The sequence below is a fragment of the Anoplophora glabripennis genome, unplaced genomic scaffold, assembly GCF_000390285.2.
Source record: "Anoplophora glabripennis isolate ALB-LARVAE unplaced genomic scaffold, Agla_2.0 scaffold111, whole genome shotgun sequence".
In the NCBI taxonomy this organism is placed as follows: Eukaryota; Metazoa; Arthropoda; class Insecta; order Coleoptera; family Cerambycidae; genus Anoplophora; species Anoplophora glabripennis.
This window is the reverse complement of record NW_019416273.1, coordinates 1,005,083-1,030,730: the sequence shown is the minus strand read 5'-3', so window position 1 is coordinate 1,030,730 and position 25,648 is coordinate 1,005,083. Positions and strand designations below refer to the sequence as shown.

The 25,648-nt window shown below is 32.4% G+C and overlaps 2 protein-coding genes across 2 annotated transcripts in view; one reads left to right on the top strand and one right to left on the bottom strand.

Annotated features, from left to right (window-relative positions):
• LOC108903943 overlaps nt 1-18,718 on the bottom strand; it is a 42,176-nt gene extending 23,458 nt beyond the window's left edge. The window contains exon 1 of the mRNA XM_018706296.2: nt 18,586-18,718. The gene's annotated coding sequence lies outside the window, so the exon portion shown is untranslated. The remainder of the gene's footprint in view (nt 1-18,585) is intronic.
• LOC108903924 (probable G-protein coupled receptor CG31760) overlaps nt 1-25,648 on the top strand; it is a 164,797-nt gene that overhangs the window by 62,187 nt on the left and 76,962 nt on the right. The gene's annotated exons all lie outside the window — the stretch shown is intronic.

Genomic DNA, 25,648 nt, shown 5'->3' with positions numbered 1-25,648 from the left:
ATTTTTTTTATATTGCATTTGAAATTTATTTAATTAATTAATAATAAATTATTTTATTTGCAAATTATCTAAATCTAATAAGTACATCTATTTTAAATAATTCAAGCCAGAAAGATGAAAAAGAATAAGAAACAATTATAATCGCAATGGTAAAAACAAGTTTTATTATAATTTTTATAATGTAACGAAATGAACGTTTAAATATACAGGGCTGGAAAATCCACGTGGTCCATCTGCCTTTACATGAGAGCAACAAAGTAAAGTAAAGAAATCCGTGCGATAGACAAGGATGATAGACAAGGAATTTGATATAATTTGTTTATCGAGAGATTTTTCAAACAATTTTGATAGTGTACGAAAAATCTAGGATCAGTTTTCGACTAATCCAAAAAACACTTTTCGAAACAGAAATTAATTGGCGTAACTACTGGTAATAATTCAGGACAAAGTCTTAATATCATACACAATCTAATCCATCTATTAAACAGAGGAAAATCCATACCTATAGTCCGTACGATATTTGACGAGATAGAATCCCAAGAAGACCCCTGCGTTAATTTCTTGGAATTAACCACATTCGACCCCCGAGGTAGAAAGACATTGGAGGAGAATTTCAAGGCACGACCTCGCCTGCGGTGAATTGTTGCAGTAATTCCGATAACAGAACTTTATCGGCTTATTCTTTTCTTGGAATTGTATCTCAACAAATATTGTACGGACTGTACGTACAACTAAGAGCGTTGCTTCATGTTTATCGACGCCGAATATAAACTATACAACAGGAACTATTACATACATAATGACTGTACGTATAAATGGATTATAACGTCTAATTTTGTTTGTCGGAAATGCGATCCTTATAATAATCCTTTTAACCCTGCCACGGTATTTTCCGGGGTGTAACACCGTGAAATTTCGACGAAAATTATGTGAGCCCTAAGAGTAATCAACATTTCACGAGGTATTGCGCGCCAGCCAAACAAGAGAATGATCTGGCATTATTAACGGTTTCCTCAACACCGAATTAATTGGATAAATAAAGCTCCGCTCAGTTACTATATACTAGTGATGAAAGTAAACTAGACCAGCCAGATTTTTCATTTCTTATTTCTAGTCATGACTTTGTACTTTAAATTAAAAAATATATGTTAGGTAATTTTTAAAATTAAAACACGGGCTTGGCTTGCACTTCGATCTCTTCAGAAGAAGTTCTAAATTTGGATATTAAGTCCTCTGGACGGTATGTGGCGTGTATAATCTATAAAAATTAAACTACAGCTTCCTAACGATATTTGTAATAGAAAAAGTTTTATTTTTACGTTTTTTTTTCCGTAAATTAAAGTTCAATTATGAATCAAAATATTTTCTCTGGAACGGTCCTGTCCGTGTGCTGTACGATGAGTTACGTGCTGTAGACCATCCGCGTAACAAATCATCGTTGAAAGATAGAAAGATACTTCTTGGGGAACTTTTCAATGCAAAAGTACAAAGAAAAATAGATATTTAAAAAAAACTCATGTTTTTTATTATAATAATTAATAGTAATTACTATCTTAAATGCATTGTTGTTACTGCAAGAGATCGCCAATAAAACCACATCCTTAAGCATCTGTAGTTGCCAACTGCGTGCACTAAACAAACTCCATTAAAATATGGAACAAAATGAAATAAAACTAGATCTATTCCACCGTAGCAATTGGAGTATTGTAAACCAATGACTCCAAAAATAAAAGTCCATTGGCGTTAGATCGGGTGACCGAGATGGCCACGGCACAGGACCAAAACATCCAGTTCATCGCTGAGGAAACATTTCATACAAAAGTGTCGTTACTTCTCGAGTACTGTGTGGAGGAACCCCATCTTGAAGATAGAACATGCGTGCTCGAACTTGTAATGCCACATCGTCCAATAATTCAGGCAACCGGTTCTCAAAAAGTCAACATATGTTGGTCCATTTAGTCGTCCTTCAAATAAATAGGGACCCACAAGTACATTGCCTATTATGCCAGCCCAAACATTTACCGAGAACTGATGTTGAAAATGAGTTTCCCTAATCGCGTGAAGATTTTCATCGACCCATATGTGCATATTATGGAAATTCACTTCATCACAGGTAAATGTCGCCTCATCTGTTACACAAACATAAGCAGGAAAGTCTACTTGATATTGGCACATTGCCGTAAAAACCATCTGCAAAACCGTATTCGTTGATCACAATCCGGGGGTAAAATCTGTTGAACTGGTTGCAGATGATAGGGGTGCAACAGCTGGAGCCGTAAGATGCGATGTACGGTACGAGGTTCCTACTTGCTGTGCGAATCGCCGAGTACTAATTGTGGGGTCTTCGTCAAGATTTTCCAACACTGCATCTTTAACATTAAGGTTCACTTGCTGACCACGTTCTTCTCCTCGAGGAATAACACTTCCCGTATCTCGCAGCCGCTGAACGCACTGTAGGATTGTATTTGCACATGGAAAGTGACGTTGTTGCCATCGTTCCCGGTACAACCTAGTCGCCGCGAGCTCATTTTCTCCGGCTGCACCATACACTAACACCATATTGACCCGTTCGGAAAGAGTAAATGCATTTTTCTCGGTTCATTGTAAAACTAGTGTGTGCACAAACTAAAAAATTAAGCAAAATAAGAAATAAGAATCTCGTTTTTAGTGTAATCGGCAAGCTATTCTGATTTTTTACTTCTTTATAAAAATTACACTGTCACTATCGTGGAATTACAAAATAAAAACTTTTGTCTGGAATCTTTCACTTTTTAACACTGATGGGTCGATGGACGATGCTTAATATTTAATAATTAAATGAATTCATTTGCATCAACTGCACAAATTCTTTGACAATGTAACCTAACCTTCTTTTGGTATTACTAGTATTAGGTTATACCGACTTAAATTATAAGGTTGCATCTCAAGTTGCATAAAAACATTTCCAAAGTTTTTAATAAATAACACAAGGTCGGCCTTCATTTTCGTTGAATAAATGAACTTTAATTTACAAAAAAAAAACGCGAAGATAGAACTTTTTCGTATAAGACTTCTATTACAAATATCATCAGGAAGCTGTAGTTTAATTTTTATAGATTATACACATGTTGTTTTATTATACTCTAATGTTTTTTTAACCAAAATTAGAATGCCCTCGGAACAATTAAAATATTTTTAAAAAATCATAAAAAAAACTTGATTATTTTGTCTTTTTTTCATCAATTATTGCAACATCGGTAATAAATTTAAAATTTTTTAACTGCAGTATAATGTGCAAAATTCAATTCTAAAACTTGTTTTCCTCTTCAATATTCTTCCAAAATGCATAGGTTCCAAAATGTAAGTAAAAAACTCGAATAAAATAGATATTTTTTAAAATTTTTTAAACATTTTTGCAATTCTGAAAATGTTCCGGACCTCGCCCAGATCTAGGGATCTACACTTTTATTATGCGAGTTCTACTGAAGGTATTCCAGCAAAAATTATAGCTTGCCCCCTCTTACACCCAATAAGTGGGATATTTTGACAGATCTGCCCTGGTCTGTTAGTATTATCTTTATTCAAACTGTCTCACTGTGACTTGCTATAATTTTTATGATCATATGTCCAGATCTTGACCTGTACAACGTATTTAGACACCTTATGAAATCTATCCTAAGGTTGGGTATCTAGATATGTGTAGATTTTCTTTATTCTATAATCTTGCTAATTCCAAACGTCAAGTGCATGTTTAATGAAAGTATCGATATAATTTTTATTTATTTATACCTTACATGTCGACATCGGAAACAACTTCTGTCTAGACAAGGATACGGTGAATTATGGTGGTCGTTTTTAAATTTAAGGAAAAATGATGTATTTATATACATGTACTTTATCGGTGCCTTTAAATTTTTATAAGATTTATGACAAGAGAAAGTATATCATGCCATTTGCACGAGTCATATGTTCCTAAAATGTGTGTTTGCAGTAGATTTTGTACGATACCCCGAATTTAAACCATGCGTTGTCATCGTTAGGACAGTATTATATTATTTTGGACATCTGTAATAATGAAATCATTTAGCAGACAGCCAAATATTAATAAGTTGATACGTAATTCAAATTGAATACATAAAACATATAATACTGTGTATGATTTTAACATGATTTTTTGGATTCCTGAAAAATATAAAGTTTCGCAGGTGTTATGAAAGCAAGGGGTATTAGGCGTCACAATTCTTTTTAATTAATGATATTGCTGGAAATAACTACTCTGCGGACTACATACCTTGTTCAACGTTGAATTATATCGTCAGCAGAACTACAGTTTCGAAGATATTCTGATATTCCTCATCTCTGTACGCAGAATTTGTAATATTTTATAATTTTATTATTATTGTTATTAAGATTTATTGTAGATGTTTAGTCTAATAAAGCAGATAAGGTTCTGCTATTAAATTCTAATAAATCATTGTTATAATGACAATGTGTGTTTAATCCTTCGAATGAAATAAGATAAAAAAAATAACTATTCAAAAAAGAAAGAAATGGGTTAATATTTGTACTCTTATACCATTTTAACGTGATTTATCTAATAATAAGTTTCCATCCTCTCCTCACACAAGTTATTGTCTGTTTACATAGCTTGTATACTATGACCATATCTGCTTGGTGTACTACATTACATTTTATTTCTATTTTTAAGCGACATTGCAAAAAATCAATTGTAATATTGCCATAACTAACATAAGTGTAGATTATCAGATTAGATATATAAACGATTTTTAGTATAAGCGCCTGTTCAAGGGTTACCTTGTCAACATATTTTAAATACAATAGCGCTTATTCGTAATAAACCGGAATATCTGGCGCTTTTCGGGCGTCTGTAGTAAGTTGTCACAAACAAAAATAGAAATTGGTGTTTATTCTGTGAAATCTCTATCAAAACAGTAATGCAGATATACAGTGCAAGAAGCGATTACATGAAAAATTTCGTATGTATATACGTTTAAAGGGTTTTTCATTAAGGCCCTTGAACTCTAAATTTAAATACAACAAGTTGTGTATGACATATTACTATCGTTTTCTTTTAGAGAGAATTTGTCTACATTATATATGAAATATATCTGCCAAAAAGCTCGAATGGTATTTGGTAAGACAATTTCATGAATAGAATCATGCTAAAATTTAATTGAAACTTTATTTAAAAGTACAGAAAGAAAAGACAATGAACGCGTATTAATAATAAATAGAATATTTTTCTAAAGCGAACAATTATTAAAAACACTATTATTGTGAATAATTTGCCCTGTTGACGTTGACTCTATTAATGATTCTCTTATGGATGCTGATTGTATGGCTGATTTTGAAAGAGCTGTTGACATTGACTCTTTATTCAAAAGTTTATTTCGAAGATTTGTTACAAGATTTGAGTGATGATCGTTGTCGAGTTCTAAATAACGTTTTATATAATTTGTTGAAGCAGTTGTCTTAATTCATTTAAAAGTCAAAATTGATAAATTTATCAAGTCTTTCAAATTAATACGACTGAAAAACCCACCATTTCTGGGAAAAATCAATTAAAATCCTTTTTACTGTATTAAATATTTAAAATTTTTTAAAATTATTTCTTTACTAATGACTTTTCGGAATATTTGCTTATATCAATCCCCTTTTTTATATCTAACGTCGACCTCAACATTGAATATTGTGACCAAAGCGTTGACGGCTTCATTTTATTTGCTAAGTTTGAGAAATACATCCTCAATACATCTTCTGAATACAGTTTAGTGGTTTTTCTTTTGCACCAATCCATAAAATGTTGGAAGACACATTCATAAATTTGTCGAGATTTCTTTGGGAGAAGATTCAAAGAAACCTCTTTCGCACACTCTACTATCTCCTCAGGTACACCTAAATCTTCACTGGACTCCATTTTTACAGTTTTCATCAAATTCAACCACAGACAATCACAAATGAACTCAGTTAGCGATATAGCGACTAATGTTAGACAAAGTATCATGACTACATAGATATATCCTATTTACCTACTTTGCTTTATTATCCAAATTTAGTTTGAGTAATTTCAAAGCACAAATTAATTTGTTTAAATATTACTTTTAAGTTAATTTTAAATGTTGAAATTTTCAATAATTTTTGCGAGTACAAACTTTTCACGAACTTCTAAGATGAACTTTCTACAATAATATACCATCAATATTTAAACTTTAAACAATTTCTACCTTTGAAATTTTGACCTGATCACATTTAAAAGTTAAAAACTCCTTAAACTATTTTTCAATCTGATATGTAAGGTATTTTATTCAGTTCATTTAGTTAACGTTTTTTTTTTTTTTGTTCAATGTCTATACAATAAGAAGTACCTTAATGTTCGCTATCATAGCTTAAACACGATATAAATTATTCATGCATTGTTGAAATAGCACTTGTAACGACAATGAAACCTGTCAGAAATGATTAAGCGCCTTAATCGTCGCTACACGAGATAATCCCGATACCGTTCAGATTAAAAATCGTACTCGGTACTTATATGCGTAAATAAATCCGTGTTTCTGATCTGCTGTGGAAACCCTACACACTATGTTGATCTCCGACGATTCTATCCGCTGGATAAAACTGTCCAGAGCAAGATTGTTGCAAAACTGAGGTATAGATCAACAATAGCAATTGGCAACAATTTTATCAGACGCTCAAAATCGTCGAAGTAACAAAAATATTTACGAGTTTATATGTGTTTATGTTTAATTCACAAATTGTGGAAAGTTGTCCAATATTTTGCAAACATTAGGCTAGGCTAAAGCGCAGAGTATGACCCTGATAAGTACGTTCTGTTTGAGCAAGAGATTTATACATTATTTACGCTAGGTATTTATTTATTTATTCATGTACCCGTAGCATCCGAGATAAGAGGCACAATTTACATGTTTTTAAGTGTAGCATATTTTATTAAATATGATAATTTAAACACAGATTTGCTTCTAAGGAAGATTTGGGCGCATTTACAGTGAAACTGACTGTTCTGATGACACTTCCGGTAAGAGAAGTTATCAGGTATCATAAATTTCAAAAGTTTTGTCCATCATTTCGAAAGAGCACAGCAAAAACACCGACATGCAGAACAATAAATTTTGCGCATTCATTTCTCTGTAAGTCCATAAATTTTGTAGATGTCTAGGCGCGGATTTTTTGTTTTATGGGCTTTGTTTTATCAGTTTTGTGAAATATGGTGTGGGCTTTGCTCCGGTGTAAAGTTCTTTGAGTTGCTTTATCTATAAATATGTTTAAATATATAAAAGGTTTACACATTCTTAAAATTGATATCATTAATTATTATTAAGTTGGTACCTAATACATTTCTAAATTAATAAGAAAAATATAATGTGCACTGAAAATCAACAAAAACGATGGAATGAATAATAACAGTTGATAGAGAGTCATTTTTAATAAGAAAAGTTCCTATAAACATAGGTCTTAAAGCGCTATCGTTTGTGAGATATAGGGTGTAGAAATCAAACATTTTTAAGAATTTTTCTTAATATCTCTAAAAGACCAACAGATACTAAACTGAAATTTGGCATGAAAAAACAAACACAGAACTTAAAAAAGAACTAATTGACACACACACGTTATACAATGTTTGCGTTCTTATGTCAACGTTATCGCATTTAATCGTTTTTGTTGATTTTCAGGGTATCATATTTTTCTTATTACCAATATCGTTGGAACAGTTTCATGCCAAATTAATTTAACCAAAAACAGTTCATTTTATAAAAAATTGAAAGAGAGCTGTTTTGTTCAGAATTGATTAAAAAATTTAGAAATGATGTTATTTTCCAGAAAAATCTACGGGCGTACGAATTGTTTTTTTAAAGGGATCAGTAACCCACCTCAGGCACGTCACTGGTGTGTGAAATGGATAACAGATATCTTTGTTTTATTCACCATAACTAATGTGTTGTTAATACCAAATTTCAGTTCAATATATGTTGGTCTTTTAGAGATATTAAGAAAGATTCTTAAAAAAAGTTTGTTTTCAACACCCTATATCTCACAAACGAAGCGTTCTAAGACCTACGTTTATAGGAACTTTTCTTATTAAAAAATGATTCTCTATCAACTGTTAAAATCCTACTTCAAAAAACAGACTCACCCTGTATTCTGCAGTATTTCAATACCAAAAAATGAAAATAGTAGCTAATTAACGAAATTACGATTAAATAACCTAACTGTGAAACCGCTGCAGAATATCATATGAAACTACATAGATATTCGTTGATTCTTTAAAACATTTTTATCTATACCTACATCATATATTTAAGTAAATACAGTAACGCAAAAAAACAGATTTGATAAAAAAAAGTGTACAAATGAATCCATACGCCTGGCAGCATTGCCAATGTGTTGTTTATGTGTTGCTAGGATACGCGTAGGAATGCGGGCCACTGCTTTTGATTCTTCCTAAAATTCTGTTGGTGGTGTACTCTATCGGAAATTCGGAAATTTAAAACTGCTGGCCTATTCCAGCAGCGGTCTGGGGCGATAGCTATTTTGTCTGTGCTTATATTCATCAATTTTTTGTGCTGAATTCATTTATGTAAAGTAAACTATAGCATTGCATTTAAATTTTTTGAAAAAAATCAATAAAACGGTATTCTTTTGAAATAACACCGTGTATAGGTTTCCATATTGAGGAAATAATATTACACATTCACCACGAGATAACGCATGAAAAGACCTTTCCAACGAGGTATAAGACTATGGGCTTTTGATGAGCCAATCCTTAAAAAAAATACATTTTTCTGATCAGACGTTAGGGGCTTCCCCCACCCTTTCTGTCGAGAGATAGATTAAAATGTCAATAACAAAAGTTATGCGCAATGAATCCCACTATATTTGTACTATTTAATTTACCTAAATAGGAAACATTTCTGAGGAAAATTCAATCTATGTTTTGTATGTAGATTGCGCCCTCTAGCGGCCGAGCTACGAACTTGAAAACTATTTCTAGCGATTCCTCTTGGTTGATTTATTGATCAATTTTTTTTCCCGAAGTTCTGGGCCTATACTTTCACCTCGCTGACCTTAGTGGGACACCCTCTATATAAATTTGCCTCGTATTGAAGGAATTTTGACCATCACGCCCTCTAATAGGTAACAACAAAATTATCGGATTTGGATTTGTCACCCCAAGAAACCACGGATCCTCAAAATTTGTGCAATATCTGTAGTTTTGAAAAGGTTTAAAAATAATAAATGTGTAGAATCCACTGTTGCTCCATATACTATTACCTGTAGTACACCCTGTATAGCAGGTCGCTCTCTGTCACCATTTCAGATGTAACGTACTTTATCATCAAAAACTATGTTTTGGACCACATCTACAGGAACTATTTGAAACAATTCCTATACGCACCCAGTAAATAAGTAAATTCAACTTGCAAACTTCGCCGAGACGCCCCGTTGTTTCCATTGTCTACATTCAGCGTGACCCCAGTCAAATGCACGAATAAGTCCGCGTTTAGAATACAACTTTGTGAGAGGCAACATTCATATCCAGATACAGTTCTTTATGATCGATATCATTTCCTTTCAACCGAACTTCACAACGCTCCGTCTTCGCCTTCTTTATTTACCCGCGCAAATTGGTATCATTATTATCCGCTCGAATAATTTAGGCAACTATAAAACATAAATTTATTTGAAAATGCGTGCCGCGCGAGATTTGTGCCGTTCGATTAAATTCTTCTTCCCCTCGACTTATCCGGAGCATATTGATTGGTCTATCCGGTTAAATTTGATGAAAGCGGTAAATCCTTTCGTATGGAAATATCCCAGCAACTGACAAATTCCAGATTTTACTATTTTTCACAAATTTGATGAATGTCATAGGATCACAGAATTCCAAGTTGTTATGCGCTGGTCTATGCATTCCTGGTCACCGCCAATTACAGACTTACAATGCACTATCTTAGCTTTAGCTGTGGGGGCAGACCCGCTTACAGAACCCTTTAATCTTAACTAATGCCATTATGGACGGAAACGCTCTCTGTAACTGGTCACATCCAATGCTTCCAAACGTTTCACCGTTCCTTATTATTGGCATCTTCAGTGGTGACTAACTTTGTCGCGTCAGACTCAGTCGTGACGGAGTGAAAAACACTGGATGCGCCCAGTTACAGATGCCACTAGGGAATCTCTTAGAAGACCAGCATTGTCTAAGGAGTGATTTTGTCTGCAGTAGCCATAGAATCAGAACCAAACTTAATACCAGGGTGGGCGTAGGGGTTCTGACAGTGTGCCCACCCTCACAGAGCTTAGCCCGAGAACAACAAAGGTAGTAACTAAGCCTAAGAAAGAACATTATAAGTCTGTAAATAGAGGCAACCGGGTACATGACATGACAAGCCCAAAAACTATACTAGTTTAAATAACAGCAGAGGCTGTGCAAGCATTAACAGTACTAGTGTTATTTGGGCTACAATTAGAAGGGACTTATTTAGCATATCTTTAGTAGTATATCAAGTTAATTAATGTTCTAAAAACAGAATTTTTGTTCAATTTGTACCTCAAAATAATAAATAAGGAAAACGGAGAGCAGGAAAACGCACGGAAGCCACGTTGTGACGTCATACCACTCGTCGATGGCTTAATAATGTGGCTAATCCACATGCTTAGCCCACATACAGGGTGGATCATTAGTGTGAGAAAGTAAAATAACTCCCTGTTATTTATAATACAGAAAAAAAGTTTATATAAAGGTTGTACAGAATCGAAAAACTTAAAGGACAAAATTAATTTAGCACACAGGGCGATGAGTAAAAATGGGACACGCCAAATATTACATTTTTTAAATGGAACACCCTGTATATTTTTAAACATATGGACTTCTGAGAAAATTGTATATATGGCAATATAAACAGTTTAACATTTTAGTGCGGGGTTGCCAAGTTATATAGAAAATTCTTCGAATTTTGGAAAAAAAACATGACCTCGAAGAAGTTGTATTAACTTTCAACTACTAACACTTGGAGTAAAAATATTTGACAAAGTTATAGGCAAATGTTAGGCACAGACTCCTATGTCAGCTAATATCGATATTTTATACAGGGCATTTTTTATAATACGATCATATTTAGAAAGTTCAAACTTGATTTTCTAAAATTTTTCAAATGGAACACCCTGTAATTTTTTGTTCTATTTTATTCACATACCAGTCCACTTCAACTTTTATTAAGTATGTTCTACACCTAAAGTTGTGTTTTTAAGATATAGCAACTTTTCTGCAAAAACTAATAATTATTTTCGTTGGCACGAATTTAATATTTATTTGTGGTATTCTGTAAAATACTAAAAATTAAGTTTTCTCAGAAATGTTGCTATATCTTATAAACTAACAATTTTAGCTTAATAAAAGTTGAAGTGGACCCATATATGAAAACTTTTAGAAAATAAATTTTAAACTTTCTAAAAATGATGGTATTATAAAAAATGCCCTGTATAAAATATCTATATTAGCTAATATGGGAGCCTTTGCCTAACATTTGCCTACAACACTGTCTAATTATTTTGTTCTAAGTTTTAGTAGCTGAAAGTTAATACAACTTCCATGGAGGTCATGTTTTTTTTGCAAACTTCAAAGAATCTTCTACATAACTTGGCATCCCTGCCCTAAAATGATAAACTGTTTATATTGCCATATATAGAATTTTATCGGAAATCCATATGTTTAAAAGTATACAGGGTGTTCCATTTAAAAAAGAGTATCAATTATCACGTATAAAAGAAAATGAAAATAAATTGTAACTTTTAATATATTTTTTGCATTTTTAGGCGTTTAGAGGATGATATCACCCCTTTAGGGATATTAAGGGTTGATTTTCAATCCGGACAAGACCGTATCAAATACGAAATTAGATATTTTCACGTTCATAACATTATTTTGATAACAACATAGAAATATTTGGGGTTTTACAACTGTTGATGGTTCTTAATTTCTTCACTTTTTTTGTCTTTTTAACCCCTAACTAAGGGTGATTTTCGAAAAACTGAAAGTGATGCTCATTTTCATTTTTCATGACGAGTATTTGGATATTTTTAGAATATTTTCAGGATTGTCGTCTCTGTCAAAGTCTCAAAAACAGGTGGAAAAATGTATTTTTTGCGGTCACTCTTTAATATTTGGCGTGTCCCGTTTTTACTCATCGCCCAAAGTAATTTTGTATTCTAGGTTTCTTGATTCTGTACAACTTTTATATAAACTTTTTTTTCTGTATTATGAGTAACAATGGATCTATTTTACTTTCTCACACTAATGGCCCACCCTGTATATCATATGATATCTCCAGCCATGGAAGCAGACAAAATCAAACAAATTTAAACTAGCAGACCTAATTAAAAAAGTCAACGTCGTTACAAACTTTGACAATGAAAAACATGGTTTAAGAAGGTAGTAAATGTTGATATATGTAAATTGTTCATTTTTTTAATTAACATTTTTTGCTGACGGGTCATTTGGCATTGTAAGTATAACATTATCACTTATAATTGCACGAGAGTTTTTCGAGTTAAATTGCTAAAGGAAACAGTTTAGAATTTAAACAACACAAATTTACCCGGCATCAATACAAACATCGAGTGTAATTCGGCAGGACAATTTAATGATTAAGAAATTTAGAAACGGATCAATGCAAACTTTATTTATGAAATACTAAAAATAAATACATTTTTATTTGAGCGTACAATTATTAAACACGCAGTTATTAAAATTCATACGAGGAAAACTAATGTCGCTACGGGTGCCACAGCTAATCGCTTCTGTAGTAGATGTTGAAGTTTGTTCTTTTTTTCAAACGAATCGATTGAATAATGCTCGAATGATACTCTTTGCCAACTTGTAAGTATGGTTTTATTGATGATAAATTACTGTGTACTGTTATTTTTATTAGAGCTTTAATCCATTTGAAAATTTCATTAATTCCAATCGGCACAGTTTTATACCAACCTTTAGAATGTTTCTTCTTCCAAAAGGGATTTGGTTCGATGATGCCTTCAGCCCAAAACCTGCACCTAACAGTGACACGTTGTGGATGCAATTGTTTCTCAACAATCTTGGATTTTCTGAACCCCAAATGCGACAAATTTGTCGCTTAATGAAGCCATCAAGATGGAAATGAATCCCTTCTCTGAAGATAATTTTTTCGAAAATCAGCATCCACTTCCATAATCCATTCAACGAACTCCCTTCGCTCTGCCTCAGTAGACTTCAGTTCTCGAGTCGATTGAACTTTGTAAGCATGAAGATGCAAATCTTTCGTGAGAATACGCTGTCGAGAGCTTCTCGAGACGTCCAATTCTTGACCACGGTGTCGAATTGATGTTCCTGGACGCTCAGCAACACTCTCACGAACTGATTCGAAGTTTAGTGTTGAACGACTTGCTGAAGGAGGGTCTGAGTGTTTAAGATCAGGAATTGGTCGGGTCTCCCTGAATTTCTCCATTAATCTCTTCACAATTGATGAAGTTAAATCACTATTCCGACCATATTTTGCACGAAAATTGCGAAACCTTCATTATTTTTAAAATATTTAACCTCAATTGTCTGTCATGTTGAAATCAATCATTTATTTAGGTTTAATGTGTACAAACAAAATTAATGTACTAAACAAGTTATCAACAAAGAAACATGATTTGTTGCAACAAAATTTCCGAAACTGTTGTTCGCTGTCAATTTTATTACAAATACGAAATTATTCTAATAAAAAAGGCCGAAAACAATAACTGATGAAAGCATTCTACAAGTTTACACACTTCAACATGTCAAACGTTCTTTGTCGCTATAAAAATAATCCTTATCTGGGAGAAAAATCAAACTTTCCTTGATACATCAAAGGAAAACAATAAAAGCGTCGCCGGCAAAACCTACAAAAATATTTTTATTCCATCTATAAAAAAAGATTAAATCAGAGCTACTAATTAGACGCCTCCTATATCTTGACGTGCATTTTGAGATCATGTCACCGCTAACTGAGATGATCAGATTGCTTACACATCGACGAAAATAGAGTGACGCGGGTATCGGGTATTTATATCGGAATATACTTCTGAGGCGGCTATTTAAATGACAACAAAATTTGGAAACAAATAAGTATAGGTAATATATCTTCGAGTCGATCTAAGTGTTCTAAAACTGTTTTTGTTAATTTTTTTATTATTTTACGGTAAATGTGCGTTTTCACCACATGTTAATCAATTGGAAACATTTCCCGCTAAGCATACCTCATTGTAACTCTTTTAGTCTTGCCTGCCAGACATTTTCTATAATAGAGGAAAACTTTTTATTCTATGGTCACTATCCAAAATGAGCCTTTCAGCACCACTTGCTGCGCACAAACTATACAGGGTGTTTCAGGATTAAGCCGACAAACTTTAAGGAGGTTTTCCTCATAAAAAAATACGAAAAAAATCAAGTATACATTTTTTTCCAGAAACGCTTCATTTTTGAAATATAGGGCGTTAAAGATTTTTAAAAAAACTCGAATTTTTTAAATATAAGATACCATTTTTCCATAGAAGTAGAAGTCCCGCATGCAACCAGTGGCGGAGTTATGAGGACTCAGATTCATTAAATTATAAAAAATAATAATAATACGGCCCTACTGAATATAAAAAATGATGCTGTTTTTAGATAGAACAGTTTGTTATTGACAAAAAGTGTACATTCACTTTTTTCCTAACTCTTATAGTTTCATGGCAATATTGATTTTTCGGAAGGGTGCTTCTGGTTTCTGTCGATAAACTTTAGGAAGACGTTAATCCTAAAACACCCTGTATATGTAATTAATACAGTTCACACGGCGACATGCACCAGCAACACCAAATATCAAGGCAACCTAAAAAGGAATATCTATCTAGATTTTTTCGAATTTTCACATTTAAACATGCTTGAGTAATAAGTGTTTCCAAGTGGACAAAACTTTCGACTTTGGTTTACAGTTTCAGAAAGACACGTAATTTTAAATATTTTGATATATCAATGTCTTCCTTTGTACTAGGAGTTGCTCTCAACATGGAGTAATTTGGCCATAACGTAGAGATGCCTTCAACATTACAGAAAAATCGGAACAGTATGCAATCATAACATTTTCGAATCAAGAGTTTTATTTTTTTCAAGGCAATAAGTCTTGAAACGTTTGTAAGCGAATTCCGTAGATTTGTTTGGTAGCAAAGCAAATATAAAGCCACATTTTTTGCAGCTGCTTCTAACTCTGGTGATGTTCCAGACACCCGAACATCATCACCACTGTCAATTATAAATATTTTTTAATATATTTTCGCACTTAAAGGTATTACAACGAAATGAATAAGCAATGATTGTCAAGGAAACAATTTCATAAGCAATTAAATTGCAATGAAGAAATGTTAGGTATGCATTAATAAAAATTTCTTAGTTCACATTAATTAACTAATATTGTTTGCCATTCAATATTTGTTGTCTGGGAATGTAGGTATTTCTTTTAACCAAAATTGTACTTCAGTTTAGTATAGAACAGTGTGTTTGTTTAAATTATTAATAATACCATTAATTTTAACATTTATATCGCGGATGCTCTCTTGAAAAGATTTTTACAACAAAATACTCTGATATTTTAAGGGCCCCATATTCTTTAAATAGTGTTTTCCGCAAAGACAAATAATTTCAAACATTTAATAACTGAATAATCTAAAAGCTAAAGCTTATCAAATAACAGAAATGTTATGTTATGCCACCTGAGTATTTTCAAAGACGCCGCAGTAAAACGAATTCACAGATGCAAAAAACGATCAAATCATCAAGGTTTTAGGTACTGAAATCTACGAAAATACTAACTTTTTTATATATAATTCCACATGTAAATATTCTTATAACATTTACTTCCTTAGTCCTACATATAAAATTGTTTACTTTTATTAAATTTATAAGTACGTGAAAATAATTCTTAAAATGTGGGGTTAGGATAACAGCAAACGCATGTTTTACAAACGCTTTTTTTAGTTATTATTTTATTTGAGTAAATTTAAATGGTAACAATGAATAAACAAAACATCAAGGATTTTATTTTTGTGCTTACTTTTGTTCTACACGTACTTTTAAAGATTTCAGTACCTAAAAACGCCAGAAATTTCACTATTTCTCGGCCAGGAATATGGCCACCTTAAGTTCTACTAATGAAATAAATACTAATACTGTAAACTATGTGAAGTGATTCACTAAACAATAACGTAATATAATAATAAAAAAATAAAACTTCAATCATCCTATTTGACAATGACTTGTTTAATACTTAAGTTCTAATAACAGAAATTAATTAAGGATTAGCTAATCATAGTTTAAATGCAAATGTTTGTTTGATGATTTATTAGAATTAAAAACACTGGCATTAACAGGTGTTTCAGTAAGATAATCGACCTAGTTAATGGCGATTTTTCAATTGTTAGGAAATTAAAATGTATTTTTTGACACATCGAAACTATACGCAATATTTTTCTTACATCGTCGTACCCTAAAATTAGAAAAAGGTATTCATCTCCTGGAGTATTAAGAAAAATTTCCTCTTCTTTGGAATAAATTGAACCGTTTTTCGAGAAATTTACGTTTAGATATGACAGTAAAGTAAAATTACATAACGTCATTCGCATATGCTTTGAAGTATCAGATATTTTAAAAAATTCTAAGAAACATGCATGCACTTTGCTTGAACAAATTTAAATTTAAGTTTAGACTTTCGATTGAATAAATTAATTACCTTAAGCAAATTTTACATGCATTCAAGAAAAAACAAATTAAAGTATTCTTGAAAAAAGTCCTGTTTATTAAAATTAAACAAGAATTTTTCCCCGAAAAGCTTAAAGATCAATATTTAAAAAAAAACGAGCAAAATAAAAATCATATACTTTTGGTAACAGACAAAGGTTCAGATATATCTCAGTTATCAATTTTTTGAGAAATGTTTATGCATTTAAAAAATTGCCATTAGTTTTTCTGTTCTATCCTTTCTAAAAGAAAATTAGAGACATTATAGGATAGGATAACTTCAGAATAAATATTGTCTTGGACTAAGTGAATTTAACTCAGAAATAAATATTTCTGCTCTGCCTATTTCATTATTAGTTTTATTTAAAATGCAACAGTTTTCATTTTATGTGTTTAATATTGTAACAACTAATAAAAATAAAGTCAAAATTAAACAAGCAACGATGTTTTGATGAGTACGTTGTCAGAGAGTGATATTATTGCCCGCCATATTGGTTCCGCCATATTGAATTTCGAAAATGTTGTTTTACATTTAGATTCTACGACCTCAACAATATCAGAATAGTTTATAGAAGAAACCTGCGATGGATGGTTATCTTAGGCCTGATGGCTGAAGAATAAACGTTATAGTGACCGCAATTTGAAAACTTCAAGAAGTTTGTTAACAAACATTGCATTAAATGATAAAAATTATTCCCTTTCTAAATCGCAACACTTTGTTCATTCCTTCCGTCATATCAGATCGACCATGTTGAATTTTGTTATTCCGACTTCAGGTTTCGTAATCAGCGACTGTGAAAACCTAAAGATTCAGTGGAAATTTAGATGTTTGTAATTTGATTCTTCTGATGCTACTCAATTTCCGAGTATCCAAACAACAGCCGATTTCTCTGAGAAGAAAAGAGACATTCGAACGACTCAAAATGTATTTTGAAGGGAAAAAGTAGTACCCTCATTTATTTGTGGGGAAAATTACCGTAAGATTATACGAAAATCTAAAGTGATGAAGCAACTCAGATTCAGAAAAACCTTTAGAGAAGTATGGCCTGGTTGCTGGTTCAAAATTTTGTCGCTCTACGTAATCGAACTAACCAAATATTGTACATTACAGTAAGTAGATTTGTCAAAAATTAGAAAATATTAGAAATTCTTACTTATTGGCATTAGTAACATGTATTTAAGAAGTTGTAATTTTTAACATTGTTTTTTGCGTTTTTTATATTCAATACTACTATTGTTTTATACATACATTATACTGCTTTCTTTCTGTACTTATGCGCGTTGCTTCTGCAACTTTAATTAATGTAATCATTGTTTAAATAAAAATTTTATAAGCAATATTTTATCGTATACACTTTTTTAATACAAAGACATATTGTAAACATTTACAATATTCTTTAAAAATAATCAGTTGTAATGGGGTAGCAAAAGGTACAGTATAAAGAAATTATTGTAGAAAATATATGAAATTTTGAGACTTTAATGATATCCATTTTTAACACAGGTATGTTTCCTGCAGCAAACCAGAAAGTGGATATATTTAACAAAATAAAATCAAATTAGAAACATTTTGAAAACAATCCGCTGATAATATGTGACACAAATTCTAGTTAGTCTTATTTTCTATATAAATTAATGTCAGCAGTGCTACATTTGTACAAATATCTTTGTTTCTGTGCTTTATTACATGCCCTCCAATATCTGCCAATATGTAGAAGAGGTTTACTGAATATAGATTTTTAATTCTAGTCCTGAACAAAATTTCAACAATCCATACTAAACAAGATACTCACATCCTTTATTTCGCTAAATTCCAAATCCCAGTAAAATGGATCACGCCTACACCAATTCACAAAATTTGCACGAACACATACAGATGTAGAACCCACGGTAAACGTTTTGCTTTGGAGCAGGCTGAAAACCCAACGCTATACTCTACCCTACGATAAACTGATAACACAACATTATTATCTTTGCCAACGCGTTATCGGAGTTAATAAAATCTTTGTGTGCATAAAAAATATCTTTATCTGCGCGATCGTGACGTACCAAAGAAGGTGATTTAATATTCACGTATCGGTGCTTTTGATCGCGTGTTCCGAGAGATATTGGTATCGTGTTACGCTTGTAAAACCACTTCATTATGAAGTAATTGCTTTTTAATTACATCTTTCCTTGCATTATGAAAGGCTAAATTGAATGTTGGAGATAATAGAATTCGGGTGAAAGGCGGGAGTCAACATTTCTACGGGTTTCAAGTGTCAGTCTAGAAAAACATCGATTGGGTTAAGGTCTGTAATTGCAGCAAACTGTTCTATTAGTCTTTAGTCTGCATCTACGTGGCAAAGTGGATGTTACTGGTTGTCAAGAATCATTGCAAATCAAAATCAAGTGCATTAAAGTATGCACTAATAGCAGGCAACTTTACCTATCTAACTCTATGTAGTAGAGTTAATCAGAAAAATATGTAACGAATTTGCGCTTAATGCTTTCCTTTGATTTTATAATCAACTGTTATATTGTTCACAACGTTAAACGTAGTAAATTTTGAAAAAATTATAGTCACTGTTCACTGTTTATAAGGAAACAACTGAGGAAACTTAAAAAATATGATCTAAGCACTTATGTGTGCCGCTCTATACTCACGATACACAATGCTACTGACTGTCATAAAAACACGTGCCACACACTCGATCAGCAAAGCGTCAAACTTACACACGCACACACGACAATAAAATGCACGACCTACTCCCTCAACCAAAAACCTAGATTGTTCATCGGCACGCCAGGCCGACAGTGCAGGCATTAGGATGCCGCTAGATACGTATCGAATAAATTGATCGATGCAAAGCTTCAGATCAGAGGCAGACATGTATATGTTACAGTTCAATGACACAGATGTGAAACGTTTAGTGGAGAAGTATTTCTTTTTTGTTTCATATTATTATGCTAATAATATATTCTTATAAAGAAAAGAGTGCAGTTATAATAAGGTAACGGTTGTGTCACTTTTTGTTTGAATAAAATTACATAAAAGAAAACCCAGTCTACATACAACCCTGTACCACATTGCAGCTGCCCTAAATTTTCAGCCAAGAGGATCAGGCAAAAATTTTTTTTTTGAAAATAATTTTGCCTAACAAAAACCTGACACCGAAAGATGCAGAGAATACAGTCTTTGTGCAATAAATGTTATGTTGGGCAGATCTCACAACCATCTACATAATAATACTTCAGATGCATTTTTAGATAACTGAAAATTGAATTAAGTACATATGTAACTACTATTCTCTAAATCAATACCAGATATCCATTAATTTACTTTTAGAAAATATCTAAAAATGTACATTTACCACCTGCTCCTTGTTTATAAATTAAAAATTATTTATAGTTTTATCACGTCACAATTCTAGAAATGCTTATAAACATAATAAAAATTGACAAAGTTGTGGAATGTTTTAAATTTACAATTGTTGATAAAAAATGTTTATAATTAAGTATTTTGATGTCCAGATAAAAGATTGTGAACTTGTTTATAACATAACTCTTACAAAAGTCTCGCAACTATTACCACCACCCAGAACTAAAAGCTACGTTAACGGACAGCACTGAATCTGGCATAAATTTAACTCACTACAATATCGGCACTTTCAATTTACATGTAGTGCAAAATAAATTGAATCTTCTTGTTTATAATAGTTGCTGTTTTATATCGAAATGTTATATTACTTAAAATGTACATTATTTAATTAATAAAATCAAACTTCGAACAAATTACAAATTATTTTAACATTTGTTTTATGTTCTAGAACGAAAAACACTTTGGCGTTCTAGAACATAAAAGTATTTTGCAGCTGAGTGACAAAAAGACTCACTTTGCCATCTGAAAATTTAACGAAAATGTCAACTTTTGATGACTATTTTCGAAAACGAATACTTTCAGTTCCCAAAAATAGTAGACAAATAAAATTATCTAAGAAAATGACGCGAATTCTGTTTGTCACTTTAAAATTATTATCTAGTCTAAAATTAATGACTAATTAACTCTTTATTATTAAATGTGGTTTAAAATTGGGTACCATTTTTTACAAATATTCTAATTTAATTCTGTTTTTTTTTTTCTATTTTTATAAAAACATACCTATACTCGTAGCATTTTAAAAACGAGGTGTAAAAATTTTTAAATTGTGATTTTTGCGTTTTATGTTGGCAATAGAAATTAAAAGTCTGCAGTTTCCTTATCTGCATTCCACAGCACAGACATCATTCTGAATAATATTCATTTATCTTGATATAAACAGTCTTTGGGAATTTACGACTTCCCAAAGGCCATAAAGACATTAAAATATGGATTAAATCGACCAGTATAAATTTAAAACGACGCAAATAGAGAAATTAATTAAAAAATTATGCGAATCTTGTTAAAAAGTATTTTTTGATATTCTAGAAAGGGCGTGACTAAAATATAAACCGGAAATGTTTCATTTTTGAGGTACAGATACAAAGTAATGAAAATATATTGTTTATTTTACAACCACATTTTAATAAGATCACTCTAATCGTTTTTTTGAAGGTAATTAATATGTCTATTTTATTTTTTTTTAATTTAACACTTCCTACCTCGACACATATTTATAGAATTTCTATTAGATCGCGATGTACAACCCCACCATTATAGTTTGGCTAAGCATTTTAGTTACACCCAGTATAAAGTCTCAAGGTACTTTCCAAATGATAATATAACGTGGGCGTGTTCGTTTTAAATCGATTTTTTATTATTAAAGGATTAGCATTATCACCAATACATAAAGGTGAATTCTGCGTCATATTTCAAATTTTTTGATGAGTCTATGATCTGTCTGTTCCAACTAAAATGAAAATGCAATCCTCTATCGTTTCTTTATTTTTTTAAAAGTGTTTTACTAAGAAGAATTCTTTATTAATTCTTCATATTTATATGAAAATCGTAGATCGTTTATATTTTTGGAAAAGGAATAGGCAACCAACCTCACAATTGTGTTTCTATTGCGATTTCTTGCACAGAAAGTAAGAAGAGGTCTTCTATGTACAGGGTGTTTCACGGTGACAAGACATTAGACATATTTCAGAGACTACTTCGATATTAATTTTGAAAATTTGGGCAATAATGTTTTCGGGCATGCCCTCAACTAAAATAAAGGCGTCCACCTAACGCTTCCGGAAGTTGACGTCATCTTTATTATTTTAAATGGAACACCCTGTATATTATTGCAATTGTGGATTCTACGTCAATTTTTAGGTGAACTTTCATAAAGGTTTCCTATTCCTAAAGTTAACCGTTTTTGATCAAAAAAAAATAAAAAAGCATTGACTAATTCAAAAAGATGTGTATTTTACAATAATAAAGTTACAGCGAAAAAATTTATAGGGGACATAACTAAAACTCTAAGCTTCCCTGCGATAATTTCAAAATGACTTAATTTCATACAGGGTGGTAGAAACTTAATGCCGAATTTAGTCAACTTTATACCAACTTTTTTTCGTTTTGTTCGTTTTAAGATGTACTTTTATGAAAAAAAAAAATATATAAAAATAATACATTTTTAGTTTTTTGAGTCTTTTTGATTTTTGAACCAAAATATTTTTTGAAAAAGAGTGTCGTTTCTTTCGAAGAATTCTCAAAAAACCGTCTTTCAATATACAAATTTATGAGATGAGGGTCTAGAGTGGCATCATTTTTTATTCTATTTTTTAAAAGTAACATTTTTTTTGTTTTAATTTATTTGGTTCCCCAATTTTATTTATTTTTCAGGTTCAAAGATTTATGCAGTATATCGCGAAATAATTTTAAAAACGTGTCTTGTATCAGCATGCCATTATTTTTGCCTATGTACAAACTTGGATTGATACAACTGCAAAATAATCCTCAAACTTCATATTGTCAGATAAATTAGAGGAATATTACAGGAACAACACCTGCCACCGTCGAAAAGCTAACACCGCTGCATTTGAACAGATATGAGGATGCGAGAAGCGTAATCAGATTTCGGCTAGATTGCCATATTTCTGGTAAATTATGCAGGATACGAGGACTCGATTCACCGTTATCCTTCTCGTCTAACAACTATTCATGTCATGCAAAACTATGCCGAGGTAGAAACTAGGATATATATACCCACTTATAATATTATTTAAATGTGTCGACATCACCAAAACTGTGTTACTCAAAGTAAGTGATATCACTTAAATTTTTTGTACACGCAGGGTCTGTAATAAACGCATGTCCGTACCTCAAGAGATTGTTTTTTAGGTCCAAAAAAGACTTATAATAAAATACTAAATTCCGAGATAATTGACAAAGAATTTTTTGGAAATGGTAAAGGGTTTCAAGTTTTATTAAAAATTTGCACAAGTGTAGTACTGTTGACTATAATTGTTGGATTCTTGATTCACTTCTTGAATTATTTGTGGACTGTATTTCTGGTTCAGGATGAATTAATTAATCTATGTTTTAAAATAATAACTCCGATAAAGTTTGACGTGACTTATGTATTATTTTTATTTTGACATCATCTTTCTTGACTTATCTGATAACAAAATGCAAAACAGACTTACGACTAAAACTAACTAACTAACAAGCTAATAAACAAACAATAATTTACAAATAAAATACATGAACAACATTTAGCCTCATCGATAAACAAATTCATTCGTAGCAGTAATATGAATAGATAAATTTCACAATACTCTACATCAACGTCATCAACATACATCAATATAAAAGACAAATGTTCAGTTATTGATCAACGTGAATTAACTAATGATAGAAAGAGACGAGCAATCGCCTTCATGTATTGTGCGACTGATACTAGTTCTGACACAGTTATTAATTCCATGATGAATGAGAAATTTCTCCTATTTGACTAACATCGTTTCCTATCTTTGTTGTCACAAACAGATTTTCTGTGAGTTCTGTGGTTGTTTCAGTAAATCAAGGTGAAGTTTGTTTGGTTTTGGTGGATTTCAAAATGTTGTTATGATGAAAAAAATCACAAAACGTGTTTTCATTGTGCAAATGCGAATCCTCACTATTTTTTAAATGAACCAACCTGAACTGAGTTGAAGTCGTTTGAAGTCTTAGTTCATACGATTAATCTTGATGGCGTGAATGTAAACATCCAACGGTTCAACTTGTACACAACTTCTACAACCTTCTTCAAATGTATTTCAATTATATTATACAGGGTGTGGCGTGTATAATCTATAAAAATTAAACTACAGCTTCCTAACGATATTTGTAATAGAAAAGTCTTATACGAAAAAGTTCTATTTTTGCGTTTTTTTTTTCGTAAATTAAAGTTCAATTATGGATCAAAATATTTTCTCTGGAACGGTCCTGTCCGTGTGCTGTACGATGAGTTACGTGCTGTAGACCAGCCGCGTAAACAAATCGTCGTTGAAAGATAGAAAGATACTTCTCAATTTTTGGGGAATTTTTCAATGCAAAAGTACAAACTAAGAAAAATAGATATTTAAAAAAAACTGATATTTTCTTATTATAATAATTAATAGTAATTACTATCTTAAATGCATTGTTGTTACTGCAAGAGTTCGCAAACAAAACCACATCCGTAAGCATCTGTAGTTGCCAACTGCGTGCACTAAACAAACTCCATTAAAATATGGAACAAAATGAAATAAAACTTACCATTTCTAGAGAAAATGTTGAAATTGATCCCCATTAGCGCGGATACAGGCATGGCACCGACGCACCCAATTTTGGCGAATATTTTCCCAAATTCCAGGTATTCCCCTAATTGTGTCAGCAGCTTCAAGTATACGGTTTCGCAATTCTTCCACCGTAGCAATTGGAGTATTGTAAACCAATGACTTCAAGTGACTCCAAAGATAAAAGTCCATTGGAGTTAGATCGGGTGACCGAGGTGGCCACGGCACAGGACCAAAGCGTCCAATCCATCGCTGAGGAAACATTTCATTCAAAAGTGTCGTTACTTCTCGAGTACTGTGTGGAGGAGCCCCATCTTGAAGATAAAACATGCGTGCCCGAACTTGTAATGCCACATCGTCCAATAATTCAGGCAACCGGTTCTCCAAAAAGTCAGCATATGTTGGTCCATTTAGTCGTCCTTCAAAGAAATAGGGACCCACAAGTACATCGCCTATTATGCCAGCCCAAACATTTACCGAGAACCGATGTTGAAAATGAGTTTCCCTAATCGCGTGAGGATTTTCATCGGCCCATATGTGCATATTATGGAAATTCACTTCATCACGGGTAAATGTCGCCTCATCTGTTACACAAACATAAGCAGGAAAGTCTACTTGATTGGCACATTGCCGTAAAAACCATCTGCAAAAACGCATTCGTTGATCACAATCCGGGGGTAAAATCTGTTGAACTGGTTGCAGATGATAGGGGTGCAACAGCTGGCGCCTTAAGATGCGATGTACGGTACGAGATGAGGTTCCTACTTGCTGTGCGAGTCGTCGAGTACTAATTGTGGGGTCTTCGTCAAGATTTTCCAACACTGCATCTTCAACATTAAGGTTCACTTGCTGACCACGTCCTTCTCCTCGAGGAATAACACTTCCCGTATCTCGCAGCCGCTGAACGCACTGTAGGATTGTATTTGCACATGGGGGGTGACGTTGTGGCCATCGTTCCCGGTACAACCTAGTCGCCGCGAGCGCATTTTCTCCGGCTGCACCATACACTAACACCATATCGACACGTTCGGAAATAGTAAATGCATTGTTTTCTCGGTTCATTGTAAAACTAGTTTGTGCACAAACTAAAAAATTAAGCAAAGTAAGAAATAAGAATCTCGTTTTTAATGTAATCGGCACGCTATTCTT